Source organism: Triturus cristatus, chromosome 7 (genome assembly GCF_964204655.1).
Source record: "Triturus cristatus chromosome 7, aTriCri1.1, whole genome shotgun sequence".
NCBI classification, from domain to species: Eukaryota; Metazoa; Chordata; class Amphibia; order Caudata; family Salamandridae; genus Triturus; species Triturus cristatus.
This window is the reverse complement of record NC_140590.1, coordinates 1424712697-1424734203: the sequence shown is the minus strand read 5'-3', so window position 1 is coordinate 1424734203 and position 21507 is coordinate 1424712697.

Here is a 21507-nt window from a genome sequence, read left to right as displayed (position 1 = left end):
AAGCGCACCCTCCCCGAACCAAGCGCGCACCCTCCCGATCGCGCGTTGAATGCTAATTGGCTGTCGAGTGTCTGTCTATATTCGAAACCAGGAACTGTTGGCGGCCATTTTCTGCCTCGGTAGAAGCGAGGCTGAAGAAGCAAGGGGAATAAGTGTGTAAAACATATAAAGGGGGCAGAGTGGAAATACTCTGACCCTCTAGAGGTACTCCTGGGGTCCCCCTTTTTTTTTTTTTTATTAAACGGCGAAATGCGCACACGGTGTGCGCATCCTATCGCGTTGGGTGCACAGATTCTCTCGCGTTGGGTGCGCGGATCCACGGAATTTTTTTGTGAAAAAAGACATTCATTGGTTGTATGACTACTTTCTACACTGAAAGGTAGGGTGTATATTTCTGTTTTTTAAAGGTATGATTCTTATTGGTTGACAAAAACAGATTGTAAGGAACATTATATATGATAAGCTGATATGTTGAAAAGCACACTTCCTGTCTTGTTTAGCAACATTGTGTGCTGAACTTGTGACCTGTGTGCTCAGTGCAGTGTTCCATGACCTGTTTCTATGGTAACAGGCAGAAGGCAGATTGGGGGAAGGGTTGAAATGTATTTCAGTTGGAAAGGGTTGAAATGTTTAACCAATAGAAATGTGTGTTTGCTTTTGAGTTTATGTGTGAAGGATTGTGATTTGATGTTTACATGTGTATGTGTGGAAAATGAAAGGGAAACTTTTCCATTCTTTGTTTTTGCTGAGAGGTGCACAGTGCAGAGATTCTGTAAAAGAAAATATGGTGAGTGACTGATATACTTCTTAATCTAAAAAACAACTTGAAAGGTGAGTTATTTAATTGTAAGGGGATGTATGTAGACTATTTTGATTTTAATCAGACTAATGTATTTCTCCTGCTAATGTGCAGGGAGTACTTTTTTTCTCTACAATCTTATTGACAGTGTGTGTGCATGCAGAAACCATTCTGTGATAAGCATTTGTATTTTTCATGTGTTTGCAGACAGATAACTGTGCTGCTTTTATATTTTGGTAGAATTAGAAACCAGTCATTGTTTATGAATTTGTGAAATGAGTTATGTTATGTTTCTATACTAAAATGTAGTACTTCTTCTAGATGAAGAAATGTGTTTTGGTATAGTGCAAGGGATAGTGTTGTTTGTCTAGAATCACACAGTGAGTATGTGTGCATTTGGGAACCACTGTGAGAGAAGTATTTGGTAACATCGTGTATTTATTAGCAGATGACTCTTTTAAAACCTGTCATGTTGTCAAGTTTTAGTAGCATTAGAAGCCAGTCTTTGCTTATGCGTTGATTAAATGAGTCATGCTTTGACACTAATGTGCTGTACTTAAATATGTAGATTGTGTGCAGTACCATTCTTCTAGACAACTGAATGAGTTTTGGTAATCTGCTAGGGATGGTGTTGCTTGTCTAAAATCACACTGTGAGTCTGTGTACATTTGGGTAAGGATTGTGAGAGAAGCATTTGGTAAAATAGTGTATTTGATGACAGATAACTGTTTTAAAATCGGTCATGTTGTCAAGTTTTAGTAGCTTTAGAAGCTATTCTTTGCTTATGCATTGATAAAATGATGTCACGTGGCTTTAGGCTACTCCCTATTTACAGTGCTAAGTTAGCTTAATCACGTTAGCTGTTGGAAAACCATCTTGTTGCTTTTGCTGACTTTGCACCCGACACTGTTGTTACATGTTATTAATTTGAGAAATGCAGACTCGCTCTTGTCTCAAGGGAATGTTATTTATACATCCTTAACAGTTGCTAGTGCCCTTGGTCTGTACATCGAGTAAAGAACTGTTCTAGGACACTAGACGGTGCCGGCTGATTGTGTTCAGGGTGATCGTACCACTGTTTAGTCACAACATGCACGTAGCTGTAAATACCAGAAAGTCTTGTGCTTTTAATATCACAGCGCAGCATATTGTTAGGGCATTCGATAGAAGAGCTGTTGCAGAGAACACTGAGCTGATCCTGTGATGTGACACACCTGAGCTGATCTATACGGTATGGGGTCCCCTATGCAAGCCTATGAGACCTTCTAATAGTCTAATAATATTTTATTAGTTGCTAGAGAAAGGAGGGTGGTTATTTTCCACTGTCATTATTAATATGATCGCTCCTTTTGTATTCTATGGTATTGTAACAATGTTAATGGTAATGATCTTAACCATTTGTCTACTTATGTTAGCCAAAGTACTTTATAACAGGACTCGAGGTTTATGAATAAATTCTTTAAACTTTACTGTGTCTTAGTTATTCTGTTGTGGACTGATATATATATGTGCAAACGGGTATTTCGGGTTCCCACCATTCCTGAGAATAACTAAGTCGCTTGTTCTGGGTTGTCTATACATTGGGACCGCCGAGCTAAATCTCGGATAACGAATGTGACACTAAGCTAGTCGGATAAGGGGTTCTTAGTTCTGAGGGGAGTTTCTGGTACACCACAATTCTCTAAGGTTCTGGTTTCCTGCGCATAGTTCTGTGCATACGCAGAATCCCTACAACAATGAGTCAGGGTTTGACACTAAAGTGCAGTACCATGTACTATTCTCTTCACTGTGCCAGAACTGAAAATTTAAAAGTTTTACCTAGGCACTAACCTAGCAGTAGTCTGATGATTTAGTCAGTTTCCAAGTACTCATGTTGTGAACCATACATTACCCCATAGATTGTTTCAAATGTCTATGCAGTATGCATGCAGTCTGCTAACATACTATACACTTGTCTTTCACATTTTCAATTCGCTAGTCAGTATCCATACACTTCCAGGAAACACCCTGTAACTCCCTTTGCAGTCCTCTAGTGACCCATTCAGCATCATGTACTAATCCATTCACTGTGCCAAAACCCAAACACTTATAAATTCACCAAGATACTATCTTTGGAGTACTCTAATCATTCAGTCAGTGCCTAAGTATTCAGGCACTGAGCCAGGCCTTAGCAGATGGACTGCTTCAAACCCCTATCCACTATGTATGCAGTCTTCTAACCACCTAGACACTTGTCTTTCACACTTTCAATTCCCTAGTCAGTATCCATGCAGTCCAGCAAACATCCTGTCACTCCCTTTGCACTCCTCTAGTGACCCATTCAGTGCCAAGTACTAATCCATTCCCTGTGCGAAAAGACTACCACTTATAAATTCACCTAGGCACTCTCCTTGCTGTACTCTTATCATTCAGTCAGTACCCAAGTAGTCATGCAGTGAGCCAGGCCTTAGCACATGGACTGCTTTAAATGCCTATGCAGTTTGGATGCAGTCCTCTAATCACCTACACAGTTGTCTTTCATACCATCAATTCCCTAGTTACTATTCATACACTTCTAGCAAACACCCTGTCACTCACCCAGTGTGTCTCCTTATAGTACTGTAATCATTTAGTCAGTTAGCATGTAGTCTTTTAGTGAGGTAGGCTTTAGGGCATGAACTGCTTCAAAGTAGTATGCACTATGCATGTAGTGTTTTAGCCATCGTCACACTTGTGGTTCAGGGCTATAGTTTCTTAGTCAGTTTTGATATAAAATGTGTTTTTACAGTAATGGAATAGTATAAATTTGAAAGTTATTAATATACATTTATTTGTGATTCTTTTTTACAGATACAGAACAGGAGTGTTTCTCATCTGTTTGCACTCTTCTCGTGCAAGATTGTTTGGATGAAGGGTCCTTAGGTGTTTCATCATACTGCTGTGCCGCACGAGTATTTTTTGTTAGGATCCCCTCGCAACAGAACTCTTTTGCAAATCTTGCAAGTGATGAAGGTGGCATTGGTCTTTGTTTGCCCCTCGAGAAAAGTAGAACATTTCCACACCACTGAAGGAAAACGTTGTGGGCGTGGTGCATCCTCCAAAAATTCATCCTTAGATTCGGTGAATATTTTAAAGCAACAACATTTACAGTTTTTGTAAGTTAAACTTATAAAATTTTGTTAGCTGTATGCATTTTATATATCTGTGATTTGTATCTTGTATTTTTTTTTGAGAATAGCATGTTGGTTTTTTTTTAACGATCTTTGAGATTGTTTTTTTTTGCCCGCTGTTAAGTGATGAGTATGATTGAAATCACTATTTTTAGTGAAATTTAATATATTCTGAGAACAGCAAAAAAGGCAAAAAAATTACTTTGTGGAAATTATGCTGTGTTGTAAAAAATGTATTATTACATGTTATAATTTTTTTTCCTTTTCTTTCACAGATCCAAATGTTAAAATAAGCAATTTTTATCAATTTAGATTGGAATGAAAATGTGAAAAAAATGTGTACCATTTTTTATTCGTATTACTGTGAAGGTAAGTTTAACTAAGTCTCAATATGCAGAATGAGGAGGTCTGCAAGAAGCTACAAAGTTGAAACATGTTTCTAAAAACACTCTGTTTATACCTATGTAGTTTTTAAATCTGACCATAATCAGATATCATGTGACCTGTAAAAAAAGAGATTTGAGGTGTTCATAATATTTCCTATTTTAGCTATTGAAGGACCTCAATTATTTCAATCATTCTTCTTTGAACATCTTTGCAGACAAAACACTGTGCTTACCTTTTATCATTTACAAGGAATTTTAAAAACGGAAATATGTCACTTTTTGTAACATAGTTATTGTGTAAGATACTCTTTCATATTTACAAAGAGAGGAAAAGGCACTCTGTCCACTTTTTATACTCCATGTAAATACAACCTCATCATGCAGACCACTTTGTGTTGAAAGGGTGTTCTATAAGTGTTGTTGTGCATGATTGCACTTAATACTCATATAACAAGACACATGTCTAGATTTATCAGAAATCATAAATCTCGATATGTGTGTGAATGGTGCACCATTCTAAAATTGGTGTAGGAAAGCACAACAAGGAGAATTGTTTTAATTTCTCCACATTTTCATTTTTATATCTTCAATGCATGCTGAAATGTTCAGCATACATTGAAGGAGAAAAATGCATTTTCTCATTGTTTTTGTGCAGGAAGGTGTGTCTTCCTGTAGAAAAACAAACAGCACATGACACAGATATCCTTGCACTATGGTGCAAGGGTGCCTGTGTCACCACATGGCTGCAGTTTAAGCAGCCGTGCAGACAGAAGCATAGATTTGCAACATATTTATGTACATATGTTGCATCCCTGTGCTTCGGAAGTATTGCATCACACTGCAGTTAAAGAGGTTACTGTGTGATGCTGCAGCACTTCCTCATAGTTCTGCACTTATACATTCACCATACGCTACTAATGCATTCATTCAGTCAATTACGTACTACACATACATCATCTAAACTAACACTAACAAAGAAATGTAGCTCTTTTTTTAAACCAGGAAAGTTAGTTCTTACAACAACTTTTTTTTCTCTTCTTTCTTCTTTTATAATTCTTTTGGGGTTTTCTCAACAATTTTTAATTTTTGGGGGTTTTTCTGTAAAAAAAAAAAACAAGAGAAACCAAACAATGAACTTCAGGGAACAATAAAATTTTTTTTTAAAGAACTAGCAAATGCGACTTTCTTGCCGGCGGCAGATCAGATCGATCGACTGCTCACCATAGCACAAAGTCTTATTACACTCAGTGCAGAGCACTTTTAAAAATTGAAATTGAGGACGGATGTCCAAGGTTTGGGCTGATGGATGCACTCTTGATGTGCTCGGCTGCGATGAGGTGGAAGGCGCAGGAGCAGGAGTGTTTCTCATCCGTTTGCACTCTTGTCGGGCAAGATTGTTTGGATGAAGGCTCCTCAGGTGCTTCATCATACTTGCTGTGCCGCACGAGTATTTCTTGTTAGGATCCCCTCGTGACAGCACTCTTTTGCAAATCTTGCACATGACCAAGGTGGCATTGGTGTTATTCTGCCCCTCGGGAAAAGTAACAAATTTCCACACCACTGAAGAAAAACGTTCTTTGGGTGGTGCCTCCTCCAAAAATTCATCCTCTGAAGTATGAGTAGATGCAGGTGATGCCTGCTGCTCTGAAGCCAGTTTTGGTTGAAAAAAGTTAGAGCTAAGTGTAAAATTAGTCTAAAAAATCTTCTTCTCTCCAAAGAGATGGTGCTCTAAAGAAGGTCAAAGAAGAATGATTGAAATGGGTGGGGTCTTTCAATAGTTAGAAGAGGAAGTGTAATGAACCAATCAAATCTCTTTTTTTGCAGGTCACATGGGATCCGCGCACCGTGCGCGTATGCAGCACGCACCCAGATGTAGTTAGTACAACTAACTATATCGGAGGAATTTCAATGGTTTTGTACAAGTGAAATGTCCAGCTAAATATAACACCCCTAAAACCTATGGTTTTTTCAGTGAATTTCTAAGGTTTTCTAAATTCTAATTCCTAACTATATCAGGCCTGAAATCTATGGTTTTTTCAGTGAATTCAAGAACATGTAATTTATTTAAATGAAGAGTCCCGCCCCAATAGGCGCAGTGGCATGCTGGTCATAGTAGTCTTAGTAACTGGCACCACTACTCAATGTTCGTTAACCAGGTGGTTCCGTACCTGCCTCCAAGTTGAAAAATAAACACCCGGTTGGGTATGCGCTCACTGCCTGGCTTGCATCAATACATCTTGCCTGCGTTGACCACGTCGTCCCTTAATGCCTCTTGGTATCCTGCAGAGAGGTCCCGCATGTGTCGCTGTGGGGCTTCGCCGCGGCTGGACCAGCCGCTCCACATAAAACACAAAGATGTATTGATGCAAGCCATTGAGTAGTGGTGGCAGTTACTAAGACTACTATGACCAGCATGCCACTGCGCCTATTGGGGCGGGACTCTTCATTTAAATAAATTACATGTTCTTGAATTCCGTTTCCTGTCTCCTTGCCGCCAGTGAACAAGAGCTGATAAAAGCTCGAAACGCGTATGGCAACAAGTGTGAACATCGCTGGGCTGCTACTTACCTGGGTATATGGATTACCACGCCGAGTTGTGGCTTTGCCAGTTGGGGGCAACTTTGTGTTATATATATATATATATATATATATATATATATATATATATATATATATATATATATATTACCTACTGGCGGTCGCCAGTAGGTAGTTATAGTTAGGACCACGTTTCCATAGGAAATCCGCAACATTCTATTTTGAATAACTTTTGCGCCGGTCGACGAATCCTCGCGAATTTTTCAAAATAGGTGGGGCGCTACGCTCCGCTCCTACCCTGAAAGTCTCGGGGGATTCGTCAAGCGGGGGCTGAGATAAAAGGGGGGTCCCAAAACGCATTTTTCCCATGCATTTTTCCATAGGACCTTTAGACACAGCTACAGCCCGAACGGCTGAACAGAATTACTTGAAATTTGGCAGAGAGGTAGTCCTCAGGTCAAGGAAGTGCCTTTTGTAGGTTTGGTGTAAATCTGTTCAGTAGATTCTGAGAAAATAGCCTTTAAATCAATATATATATCTGTGACAGCTTACGGTGCGCTTACGGTGCGCTTACCGTACGCGTACGGTGACGTGCGCGAGCGCGATTCTGATTGGCTCTTAGATCTTAGTAAACATTCGAATCGGCCGAAACCAGGAAGCGGCGGCCGCCATTTTCTCTCTCGCACTCTGAGTTGGGCAGCATAAATGAAGCCCAAAAATGTGTAAAGGGGCAGTACATTGAGATAATAATCACCCAGCAGTGATATACGGGCCCCCAAACAACCCCCAAGGCCAAAAAAAAAATTATTTTTTTTTTCGAAAAATCGCCGATTACGCTTACCGTACGCGTACGGTAAAAATTTGGTTAAAAAAAAAAAATTATTCACACTCTCCCCACCCCATGTGCAAATGGTGCCCGAAGGGCAACATTTGTGCATGGTTTCTGAAACCAATGAAAATAATAAACAAAACATTTCACAACGATGCGCATAATATGTCCCCCATGTGCGCACGGTGCGCGAAGCGCATCGTGCGTACATGGCCCATCCCGCATAATGTGGGCACGCGGTGCGCGCAGCGCACCGCGTGACCACCGTGCGTGCATGGCACTAACTGCGTAAAGTGGGCGCGCGGTGCGCGAAGCGCACCGCGTGCTCACTGTGCGCGCACGGAACGAACTGCGTTAACTGGGCCCGCACGCCACGAATGGCGTAAAGTAAGTTAGCATTTAAAAAAACTTACAAATTCACTGAAAAAACCATAGGTTTCACACACGTTATAGTTAGGAATTAGCATTTAAAAAACCTTGCAAATTCACTGAAAAAACCATAGGTTTCACACATGTTATAGTTAGCTGTACATTTTACTGATAAAAAACCAATGAAATTCCCCCGTTATAGTTACTGTAGGCAACTAAAACTCACGCGACCGTAATCCTCTGCTGATGACATATGTGTCTTTATGAAAAAAAAATATTTGTAATATATGTATAGCTAAAATTTAATGGAAGAAGACATGGGCAAATAAGTGTCTAAATACAGTATTAGCATCAGCAGAGGATTACGGTCGCGTGAGTTATAGTTGCCTACAGTAACTATAACGGGGGAATTTCATTGGTTTTTTATCAGTAAAATGTACAGCTAACTATAACATGTGTGAAACCTATGGTTTTTTCAGTGAATATATATATATATATTATCTACTGGCAGTCGCCAGTAGATAGTTATAGTTAGGACCGAGTTCCCATAGGCAATCTGAAAATTCTATTTTGAATAACTTTGGCGCCGGTTGACTTATCTTCGTGAAATTTTCAAAACTAATGGGGCGCTCCGCTCGGCTCCTACCCTGAAAGTCTCGGGGTGATTTGTCAAGCGGGGGCCGAGAAAAAAGGGGGGTCCCAAAACGCGTTTTCCCCATGCATTTTCCCATAGGACCTTTAGTCGAAGGTACAGCCCGAACGGCTGAACAGAATTACTTGAAACTTGGCAAAGAGGTAGTCCTCAGGTCAGGCATGTGCCTTTTGCATATATGGTGTAAATCCGTTCATCAGTTCCTGAGAAAATCAAAAGTAAAATCACATATATATCTGGGCGGAGCCTAACCACACATCTCATCGTGAGATCTGATTGGCTGTCAGCACTTCACCCAAGAAGTGTTGGCAGCCATCTTTGGACCAATATACATGATAGCACCACATTAAAAAGCATTGCAGTTATCCAATACTAAGTATTGGATCTCTTAATATAGGAGGATTAAATAACTGGAAAAAGAGGGGGAAGTTTGAACAGTATCTAAACATGATAAATTTAGATTTAATATGCCTACAAGAGACCCACTTACCGTGGAGCAAAAAACACTGGTTGAATTTTAAAGGTTATGAATTGTTGTCATGTTCATCCCAGACTTCTATGATAAGAGGCGTAGCTATAATTGGCAAAGTGGGGCTAGGGGTGCCAAAAGGTGTAAGGCAGATTCACTAGGAAGATGGGCAATATGCGAAATGAATTTAGGTTTCACTATTTGCACAGTATATGGATCTAACACAGATGAGCCACAAGTTTTTAGCCATATTGAAAACTAATTAATCGATTGGCATACCAATATAGTACTATGTGGAGATTTTAACATTTCTGCGAACTTTACGGATGGTAGTGCATACATAGGCAGGAAGCCAAGGGTGTTTAAAGCAATTATCTCAATGATGGAGTCACATGGCTTATATGATGTGTGGGGAAACTTATCGACCGGAGATCCAGGGTTCACGTATTACTCACATCCTCATAACAAATACTCGAAATTAGATTACTTTATGATCCCGAATACCCTACTTAAGAGTGTTCAAATGAACAAGCTTCCCAAAATCATGTCAGATCATAACCCCCTAGTCCTAAATATGATCATTAATAGATCATTTAAGGTCCCTAGACCTTGGACATTTGACAAAAAATTGTTAGCGGATGTCGACTACATTACTCGTATGAAAAAATGGTCTCAGTCCTTTTTCGACGCCAATAGGTATAGCGCATCACGGGGAGTGGTGTGGGATAGCTTTAAGGCGGGAATAAGAGGAGAAACTATAAGCTATACCACCAATCTATGGAAAAAGGCTAAAAGTGAAAGGGAAACATGGATGGGGAAATTAAGCGAGGCAGAGATACAACATAGACAAGATTTAATTACTGGCGATCAATCTGTTGAGAGTCTACATAAAGTAAATTCCATAAAAGCTGAGATCCAGAAACAATTAGCAAAAAAGGCGGCAGCATACTATCAGGCACAGAGATCATGTCTTTATGAAACCGGCGAGCAAGCAGGCAGAGCTCTTGCCCTGAGAATAAGGCAGGTTGCAAGTAAAAACACCATTTCACAAATCGAATATCAGAGCCAAATTTACAATAAGCCAGGTGAAATTTTGGAGGGGTTTAGGAAATTCTATCAAGAACTATATCAGGAGGAAGCTGCTGGAGGGCACACGAATATAAGCTGGTTAGACATGGGCAGCAAGCTAAATTCAGGCCAGATTATATCATTGGAACAGGATATTACATTGACGGAGATATCAGAGGCTTTGCAAGATCTTGCAAGTGGAAAAGCGGCGGGCCCAGACGCCATACCGTTAGAGGTATATAAAAGTCTAAGGGAGGAAATAACACCATTGCTCCTAGATCTATTTAATGGGGTTATGAATACCGGAATAATACCAGAGTCTTGGCAAGAAACCAATATAGTAATCTTTCATAAAAAAGGGAAATCAAAGACTAATCCGGGCTCCTACAGGCCGATATCACTAATCAACAGCGATAATAAGCTATATGCCAAAATTATGGCTGCTCGTATCGGGAGGGTTATTGCGTCCCTGGTCTCCCCTTGGCAGCACGGATTCATCCCAGGAAGAGGAACTACAAATCATATTAGGAGAGCTATTACATTATTTGATATTGGTGCTGCTAGGGGAGAGAGGGTCGCAATGATCCTTCTCGACGCAGAGAAGGCATTCGATCGCGTCAGATGGAGCTTTCTATGGAAGGTTATGGAAGCAAGGGGATTTGGCCCTAGAATTTGTCAAGCTATTCGTGCTATGTATTCATCACCCACGGCCAAAATCCAATCAATGGGGGAAAGATCAGATAAGATCAGTATTACAAGGGGTACTAGACAGGGCTGTCCATGCTCTCCAATTTTGTTCGCACTTTATATAGATCCCTTAATTACACAATTAATGAATAGTGCGATTATCAAACCAGTAACAGTAAATGGGTTCCATACTAAAATTCTCGCTTATGCGGATGACTTAGCGGTCATCACAAAAGATCCAGAGCTAGCTATGAGGGAGGTAGTTAACATAACTGGTCAGTTTGGAGATGTATCGGGCTACCGATTAAATGTTGACAAAACTCAGGTATTATGCTCAAAAAAAATAGCCAAGGTGGATGGAAGATATGTAGGTTCTGTAATATACCTAGGTATAACAATAAATGCAGAACCAGGTAAAATAATTGACGACAATTACACCCCTCTCATGAAATCTATGGAAACAGACCTAAAACGAATGGATTCATTACAGCTGTCATTGATAGGGAGGGCTAACGTGATTAAAATGACAATGTTTCCTAAGGTGCTCTACAAATTAAGATCAATCCCATTTAAAATTGATGAGAAAATTATTAGGAGGATTGAGGCCATCTTTATGAAATTTCTATGGCAATATGGCAAAATAAGGCGGTCAAATAGATATATGTCATTACCACAAGATAGAGGTGGTTTGGGACTGCCTGATATTAAGAGCTATCATCTTGCATGTCTCCTTACAGACATGGCTATTCTACTCCATCCGGGTGGCCCAACCCTTAGACAGTCGGCAATACCATCAATTTTTCAGCTATTGGTAGGAGGTGAAGCCGTAGGGCTTTTATTAAGGCAAACTCAGAGGAGCTACTTCAAGGAAACTGGATATAAGACGCTAGAGGATGTGTGGTATATCTGGAAAAGTGTTAAAAAAGCTCTAGATATACCTACCATCCATTATCGGACACCACTTTGGAACTCAACACTTTTTCCAAATCTTAGCAGGGACGGAACGTGGCGTCATTGGGAGAGTCAGGGTATAGTCGAGCTGGGGCAAATAATGATTGGTGAACAGTGTAGAACACTTGAAGAACTTACACAACACTATTCTTTACGAGGTTATCAAGAATTCAAATACATGCAGATTGTAAATAGAATTAAATCAATTAGGCAATGTATCACTCTACAAGGGAAATATGAACTAATTGAGTATTTAAAGTCAGGGGGCCATAGAATTAGAGATATATATAAAATATTCAATGAAGCAATAATAGATGATGTCGGCAAAATCGAAGCTGTTTGGTCCAAAAAACTGGGAGACCCAGAAATAGATGTTGATAAGGCGTTAGATATGGATAAGAGGTTCCTACGTTCCTCGAATCTCAGAGCCCAACATTACAAAACCCTATTTAATCTATACTATACGCCTGAAAAACTATTTACGTGGGGGAAAGCGATAGATAGCAACTGCCCCAGATGTGGAAAAGGTACGGCAGATCTTATACACATGTTTTATGGTTGTGAAAAATTGAAACCAATCAAAATCGAAATAACACGGTTTTTAGAGGGGCTACTTGATGTTAAAATTAATCTATCCCCGACCCTGATAATAATTGGCTGTGATGCGAAACTAAACATAAGTATCGAGGCTGAAGCCTTAGTCTTTATCTGTGTAGCAGTTTTTAGGATTCTAATTAGCGCAGCCTGGAAGGATACAGAAGCCCCAACTTTTCAAATGTGGTTGTGCAGATTGTTGGGTATACATAATATTGAGGAGGCATTATATGATTTAAAGGGAGCAAAGTTAAGGGATGTGGGTAAGCGACTCTGGGCCCCAGTGGCTACATGGAGGACAGCAAAATTAACCACAAACGAATGATTTATTGGCTGCATTGCTATTTAATATGCTAATTTAATTTGTTTATTACTCTGTCTGTTTTTACTTTGGATAAGGGTATAATGCAATGTTCCATCATATTTTATTTTATGCATCTATGTATCCATACAGTAATATGTATTGGCCGGTACGACCTCTCAAATAAATAAATATTAAAAAAAAAAAAAAAAAAAAAAGCATTGCAGTTAATAGAAGGTTTTAAGACTTTAGTTACATTATAAATCATTTGTTGATTGTACCATACTCATTTTAGGAATTGTGGTGTGTTCTAAGGTGATTTTACCATGTGAAAAAGCCTTCTGCTGTGATATCATGAATCATGTTTGAAAGAAAACTATTTTCTCATGCTTTTCCCACAGAGGTTTGGAATGTGATCTATAAGCTAAACTGAGAGCATATTTTCTGTAAATTCACATTATCTTTCTCAGTCATGTGAGAATGAAGTCTGGCATTCTCAGTAAAACATGCACATCCAACAAGGGAAGAGACTGTCAGTTGATTCCTTTGTGTTCTACTGCAGCTTCCCAGGGTGTTCTAAAGAACAACTAGAGCGCTAACAGTCCTGCTTATGACAAACGTATAGCACACCTGAAGCCATCTTGGTTGCAATAAAGTGCTAACTCTTAAAACATTTAATTTAAAAAGGAACAAAATGAGGGGGTTCATTTTGCCATAGAAAGTATGATTAGTGTTGCAGAAAGAAAAATTAGGGTACATTTTGCGTGACTTCTCAAATCCTCTTCTATTTCATTAAAAAATTCTGACATGCATACTGAAACATGCACTTTCAATACCAGCAGCAGACTTTCCTGGTGAGCAGTAGCTTTACTACAGTGATCTAATAAGCAACTAGAGTGCTAACATTCTGAATTTATGGCAAATGTGTGAAACATCTGAATGCCTTCTTGATGGAATCAAAGTAAAAAACTGAAAGTATTTCCTACTGAGGAGACTGTAGTAAATGAGGAAATTAGGAAACATCATAACAAATAAGTCTCCCAAAATGGCCACTAGAGACAAAAGAGCCCAAATGTAGCCCAAATATCACCCAGATGTAGCCCAAGTATAGCCCAATGACTGAATGTCCCAGAGTGTTCTTAAGAACAACTAGAGCGCTTACTGTCTTACTTATGACAAAAGTATGGCACACCTGAAGCCATCTTGATTGGAAAAAACTGGTAACAATTAAAACATTTAATTTAAAAAGGAACACAATGAGGGGGTTCATTTTGCCATATAAATTATGATTAGTGCTGAAGAAAGAAAAATTAGGGCACATTTTGAGTGACTTCTCAAATCCTCTTCTATTTCATTAAAAACTTCTGATATGCAGACTGAAACATGCCCTTTTAATACCAGCAGCAGACTTCCGTGGTGAGCAGTAGCTTTACTACAGTGATCTAATGAGCAACTAGAGTGCTAACATTCAGAATTTATGGCAAATGTGTGACATATCTGAATACCTTCTTGATGGAATCAAAGTAAAAAATTGGAAGCATTTCCTACTGAGGAGACTGCAGTAAATGAGGAAATTAGGAAACTTCATAACAAATACATCTCCAAAGATGGCCACCAGAGACAAAAGAGCCCAAATGCAGCACAAATATCACCCAGATGTAGCCCACATGTAGCCCAATGACAGAAGTGTGCAAAACACTTATTTTTTGAGTATTTGCAGTTTTATATAGTGCAGACTTGTCAGGTATTGGAGTGCTTTACATGAGCATTGGTTACATCACACAAGACCAAATTCATTTTGGTTGTAGACATGGGGAGATTAAGTGATTTGACCAGAATCACAGAATGTTGAGCTGAAGCAGAAACTCCAACCTGGTTCCCCAGTTGCAAAGTCTGCAGCTCTGGAAGTAACACCACATTCTCTTCCCTCGGTGCAACATTTAATCAAGTGGTCAACTGGATAAAAAAACATAAAGAATACAAATAATGTAAAAGTTCTTTGTCGCTATTTGAAAACTCAAAAAATATGTCCTCATTTTAGTTTTTTAGAGCACTAACCATAATTTTGATGCAAATAAGACCCTCTCATATATGTAATTTCTAAAGGAAATACTCTAGGTATTACAGTTGTGATTACATCAAGATGACGTCAGGCGTTCCACACTTTTGTAATAAATATAGAATGTTAGCAATCTAGTTGTTCATTGGGGTACTGTTGAGAGGCAGAGGCCAGGGGCACGGACTCTGAAAATTGAAGGCAGGTAGTAGAGTGCAGATGCAACAATTTGACCACACTGGGCAGGCAGGAAGGGCAGTGGCAGCACAACAGACTATGGAGGGCAGTGGAAAGGGGGGCAGGGGCAGCAAACCAACAATACAGGACTGGTAAGAGAGGCTGTGGCAATATAATACACCATTGTGGGCAGAAGGAAGAGGCAGTGGTAGTATTACCATACATGCCAACAGACCCGTTTCAGCCAGGAAACGTCTAATGTTTTTAAGCTCAAATGGGCTTTATTGGATCTCTCTCCTGTCTACAATCTCCTCTTTTTCAATGTAACTCAAAGGGGAAATTCAATACCCCAGTTTTTTTTCAAAATCTCCCTCTTACCAAGGTCAAATTGTTCGCAAGTATGGTACATTGGATCATGGTAGGCCGGAGGAATTGGGGTAGGGACATGGACTCGGATAACAGAGGACAGGAGGGACATGGAGAGGTGCACCAAACTGACCCTACAGGGCAGGCATCAGGGTTTGCAGCAGCACAATACACCTCACAGCGCATGCGGGACAGGAGTGCAGCACAACAATCCATAGAAAGCAATAGGGAGGGGACAGGACCATGTACATGGACAACAGAGAACAGAGGGGAAAGAGGCAATGGTAGCTAGCTGACCATAATGGGCAGACAGGAGAGAAAGCTGCAGCATAACAGACCATAAAGGGCAGGAGGGAGGGAATAGGGGTCTGAACATGGAAACAGAGGGCTGGGGGCAAGGGGGCAAGGCAGGAGCAGCAAGATGACCATGGAGGTCAGGCAGGTTGGGCACTAGAAACAAAACACACCATGGAGAGCAACAATGAGACTATGATGGCATACACACAGACCATGGAGGGAAGGTGGGAGGGGGTCAGGGGCGGCTAGCTGACCACACAGGGAAGGTGGGAGGGGCCATGGCAGCACAGAAGGCCATGCATGGCAAGCGGGAGGGTTAGTGGCAGCACAATGGCTATGATGGGCAAGAAGGAGGGTGCAGGGGCATGCACAAAGGACCATGGAGGATAGAAGGGAGGGTCAGGACCTGGGCACAGACAAGAGAGTTCAGGGGAAGGGGCCTCACAACAGACCGCGTGGGCAGGCAGGAGGAGCTGTTGCAGCACAACAGACCAGGGAGGGCAGAAGGGTGTGGCAGTAAAATGGACCATGGAGGACAGGAGGAAGGGGATAGGGGCAAGGCATGTGGACAGGCAGGGTGGAGGTGTCAGGGACAGGTTACAGTCATCTGACAATGCTAGGCAGGTGGGAGGGAAGTGGCAGCTCAACAGAACACTCAGAGTAGATAGGAGTGGCAGGTCCATGGAACATGGTGGGCAAAAAGGATGGAACAGGGGCATGCACAAAGACATCGGAGGGCAGGGGGAAGGAGAATAGGGGCAGCAAGCTAAGCACAGAGGCTAATCAGGAGGTCAATGATGGGCCATAGAATTGGGCAATGGAGGGCAGGAGGAGTGGACTGGTACATCATGCTAAATGGAGGGCAGTGGCAGTGCTCCAGCGCGGAGTGCAAAATCCCTTCCTACCGTTGCGGACCAAAAGATCTCACACACGCACACTATCCATACATTCGCTGGTGGGGCCCATAACACCAACACACACTCACCATCAGTCGGTACGAGAGGCGATTATCCTTCCAAGTGCTGGATAATGAGGGAGGAAGATACCGCTTTACCCTAATGAGCAACAAACCTACAAACCCTTCTTATACTCATTAGGCCCTAGATTCTACATTTGGTATTCCCCTCATGACCGGGATGGATCTGTTAGTTGTAGATTTTAGTGAATTTCTAATACTCTAATTAACCTTTTCATTAACACATTTCAATGAATAAACAACCCAACTCATTTCTGTAGATGTTCAAATCCAAATTTATATTAATATTGCAGATTAAATCATTCATTTGATCAAGTTGCCATTCATATTTACCTATTCTGGCTAAAGTCGTCCTCTATGTCAAATCTGGCAGTCTCGCAAATCTATGCCCATCAATTTAGCAGGTTAAGTTCATCAGGATTTTGGGCATTAATTCAGTCTGTCAAAGATTCAGGCTAACAGCTGTCCTGCAGTGTCACCGTCCTCTTCGTCAGCATATCATCAGGAAATAGAAGGAGCTACCCTCCAACCTCTCTATTCTATGGGTTTTATAATAATTTCAATAGCAAAATGTAACAATATTGAGTTTTAAACTGTTCTGATTGGCTGATCAGGGGTCAACCTCTCCGTTCCCATAAGGTTTAGTCCATGTTGTCAGCATACTTGCTGGTTCCGGTTCTTTAATAAAGCCTTTTGTCTGTAGCGCTGGCACCTTTCCCAGTGGCCTTGATAAGTACAGCTTGCCTGGGGTCAAGACAGGGCCATTGTTGCTCATCTTTTAGCGCAGGCGCACTTCACCCAAGCCTGGTTCAGCGTCGGCAGTTGGGTTAGGCACCAAAAGCAGCCATCATTTGATAGGCCAGTATAGTCAACTTAAGCAAAGAAACACAAAAACGTAATTAATACATAGAAATTACTAATTAAATGTTATTCCCTCGCTAATACCCATATGTGTGTGTATTTATCTAGCCAAAAGCAACACTCAATGCGGTTTATACTTACTAAATAAAGCACGAATCACAATTTCATCACCAAAGCGACATATATCATGCAATGTTCTAATTATCTATCATTAATATGCGTACGAAGTTTAGTTCACGTCATTAATTAGGCCATGCAGATGCAAATCCCACGTGTATTTCGGTCATTAATAAGGTTGATTAGTTATTTCCACATCACTCCAAACCATTAGTACGATTATGATTAATTAATTAATCTAATTAATAAAACGACATGCAAAATGGGATGGGTATACAACATTTTTGCATAACCCGCTCCAGCAGCAGCACATCAGACCATGCATGGCAGGAGGGAGGAGGCTAGTCCATGGATTCAGACAACAGAGGATAGGGAGTAGGTGGATGGGGCAGCAAGTTAACTGTTCAGAGAAGGTGGGTATTAGGAACTTTATTGTTTTTAAAATGTGTGTCTGTGCAAACTACTTAAAATATGAACAAGTATGCAGCATAATCTCACTTTTATTCAAGAAGAAGAGAACGTTTGTGACTGTGACTCCGGGCTCACTTGGCAGAAACACCCTCTGACCCCCCACCCCCCATCGCAAAATGTAATGCCCGTGAAAAGGGTAGGTGGACGCAGTGGTATATAGAACATAGTCCTGAGAGCATGATTGAAAATGAAAACTAGATATAGTATATGGTATAAACTATGCACCAAAAAGTGTGATATGAGATGAACCGGGGCGTGAAATATAATATGCAATACATTGTGCGCAATGACAGATTCATTGGAGAGCGCGAGATAGCACAGGCATTAGCGCGTGCTATGCGATATGCGCCTTGGAGTGTAATATGCACAGGGCAGTGTTGTGTAACCTAACTACTCTCTAAAGTTGTAATATAAAATATGTGCTGGGGACTGTAACGTTACATATGCACTGTGACAAAGATATGGATCCCAGATTGTAATATGTATGGCATAGCGCTGTGCGTTATAACATAGGCATCGAGGAAGGCACGTTAGATGGGGCAATATAACCTGTGCGAAGGCAAGTGTGGCATGACATATTCACGGGGTGGTGTTACAGTGCACATGGGCTAGAGAGTGTCATAGCATACGCACTAGCAGGTGGAATACAATACAGAGGTGTGAGGCACTCGGCGGGCACTGGTGGGTGTAACATAGCATTGAGCTCAGCCAGGAGCACGCTGTGACTCTCAAGTGAGGTTCGTCTCCTTTCCAGAGAGTAAAATAAAAAGTATTACACATCCGGCGGTGGATGTGTGTTTTATTAACCGTGAGGGGGATTTCTTGCATAGTTTGGTCGAATTTTTGTCGATTCCCCTTTGAATGGCTTGGGGTGCGTGTATATTAAATGTGCCTGTCGATAGCTACCCATGTTTGTATAAATAAACAATAAGGGTGTCTACTTGGAGAGTACCCACCGGCGGGGGTGCCGAGATTAGGCACGGTAGGGCGTCAGACACGTCAGAGCTTCACTAGCGGTGTAAATACATTCCATGTGGATTCATTCTATGCATAGTCGCCTTTTAATGAATATCACGCAAATCATCATGGTGATAGGTACATACGGTTTGTCCAGCATGTCCTAGGTGTTTCTATAAATATATATTTTTTAAAAATATAAAAAAACAAAGGCCGGCCCCGGGGGATGGGGTCCCCGGGGCCATAAGTGGCCTGAGGAGGGGGGCAACGCAGCCCCCTCCTAAAGATTTTTTTTTAAAAAAGGTCATGACCCGGGGGTGGTGGTCCCCGGGGCCGATTAAGGCCTTGAGAGGGCCAAATTTATTTTTTTCAACAAAAAAAATTAGGGTGCAGGCCCTGGGGGATGAGGTCCCCAGGGCCAGTAAATTAGAAAAAGAAGGGGGGCCACACAGCCCTCCTTCTTAAAAAAATAAAATAAATAAAAGACCGGCATCGCGACGGAGGCCACGCCCCCTCCTTGCAGCACTCTGCAAACGCGCCCCCTGGCCAGTTGTAAGTTGGGGAATTAATTCCCCTTCAATACTGAGGGTCCCTGAGGGCCAACTAGCCCAACAGGTATCTCCAGTATGCGCCAGGGAGCTGCGTTGCAGACAGGTGTTCTGAGGCCACGCCCCTTTTGACACCTCTATGCAACGCAGCTCTGTGGCGCTTACTCAAAAATAGAAACTAACATTTTCAAAACAATGGACATACCAATATCAGTTACAACAACCTATTCAGTAATTCTAAGATCCCTACACACATCCACTCATTCACCAACAGTCCTATACAGTCACTCATACATGTACTCACTCATCATATGTACTCATACACCTATACATCCTGTTACACGACGCCACTCATCCATAGAGTTACTCACACACATAGTCACTCATGCTATTAAAGAATCAAACATCCATTTACTTGCATATACAGTTATACACACACCACCACACTTACTTCTACAGAAACTTACACATACTTAGTCTTTTAAACAGTCACTTATAGAAACACATACTTATTCATAGAGGAACTCTTTCAATCTCTCACTCTCACATATACTCACTTATATACACCAATAGTCACATATACTAGTTTAAAACATATGTAGTTACTCATAAAGACACTATTGAGACAGTCATTCACTCACTAACACACCCATGCACACACTCATCCACCCATACAGTCCTGCACACATGCTGTCTTCAACACATACAAACAGTGAGTCACTCATTCATGCACCTATGCACTACGTAATACCCCCACCGAACCATACAGACACTCAGACACTCATACTGATACTCAAAAAACCAACTAATAACCTATATAGACACTCATGTAGCTACTCACCAACCCATGCAGCCACTTATACACAAAGGGAGAGACTGATACAGATATTTACATATTTAAACATTACTCACTAAGCCATGTATTCACTAAGATACACTTAATCAGTCAGGTATACAATCAATTTTAAAAAAACAAATCATCCATTTAGACACTTATATACCCATTTATTCTTCCATCGACCTTGAGATATATATATATAAAACATATGTAATTTTCAGAAAAACACACATTCACTGGATGATGTCATCAGTGATGTCATTTGAGATGTCATCAGTGATGTCATGAGTGATGTCACTGATCATGTCATGAGTGATGTAATATGGGACGACATCAGCAGTGCATTGCGGGCGCGCGAGTTATAGTTAGCTGAACTAACTATAACAGGGGAATTTCTAGGGTTTTGTACGAGGGAAATGCCCAGCTAACTATAACTCCCCTGAAACCTATGGTTTTTTCAGTGAATATATATATATATATATATATATATATATATATATATATATATATCCAAAAACAAAGCTGCTCCCAGCATTGAGGCGCCACACACTTCATGTTTGAATATCCTTTATTGGAGCTTTCACAGGGATGGAGCAGCGTGCAGCAAAACTTCTTCTTCAGCCTTTTAATCCATACGCGTTTCGGGAGCCATCTCCCTTGGTCACTGGCACAGGCAATATCGGAGCGCGGCAGCAATGTTCACAGCGCAGCTGCGCTGATTTTAAATGTTTCCGCCCTGTGGGCGTGGGCAGCAGGTGCATGCTGGTACCTGGAGTTCTTTTTTAGTAATGTTGCCGTGAATCTCCGTAATTTATTAAAATTCCACAGTGGGTAGTTAATACTGACACCCCATTCACAGCCCTGAAATTTCCAAGCTGCGCTGTGAACATTGCTGCCGCGCTCCGATATTGCCTGTGCCAGTGACCAAGGGAGATGGCTCCCGAAACGCGTATGGATTAAAAGGCTGAAGAAGAAGTTTTGCTGCACGCTGCTCCATCCCTGTGAAAGCTCCAATAAAGGATATTCAAACATGAAGTGTGTGGCGCCTCAA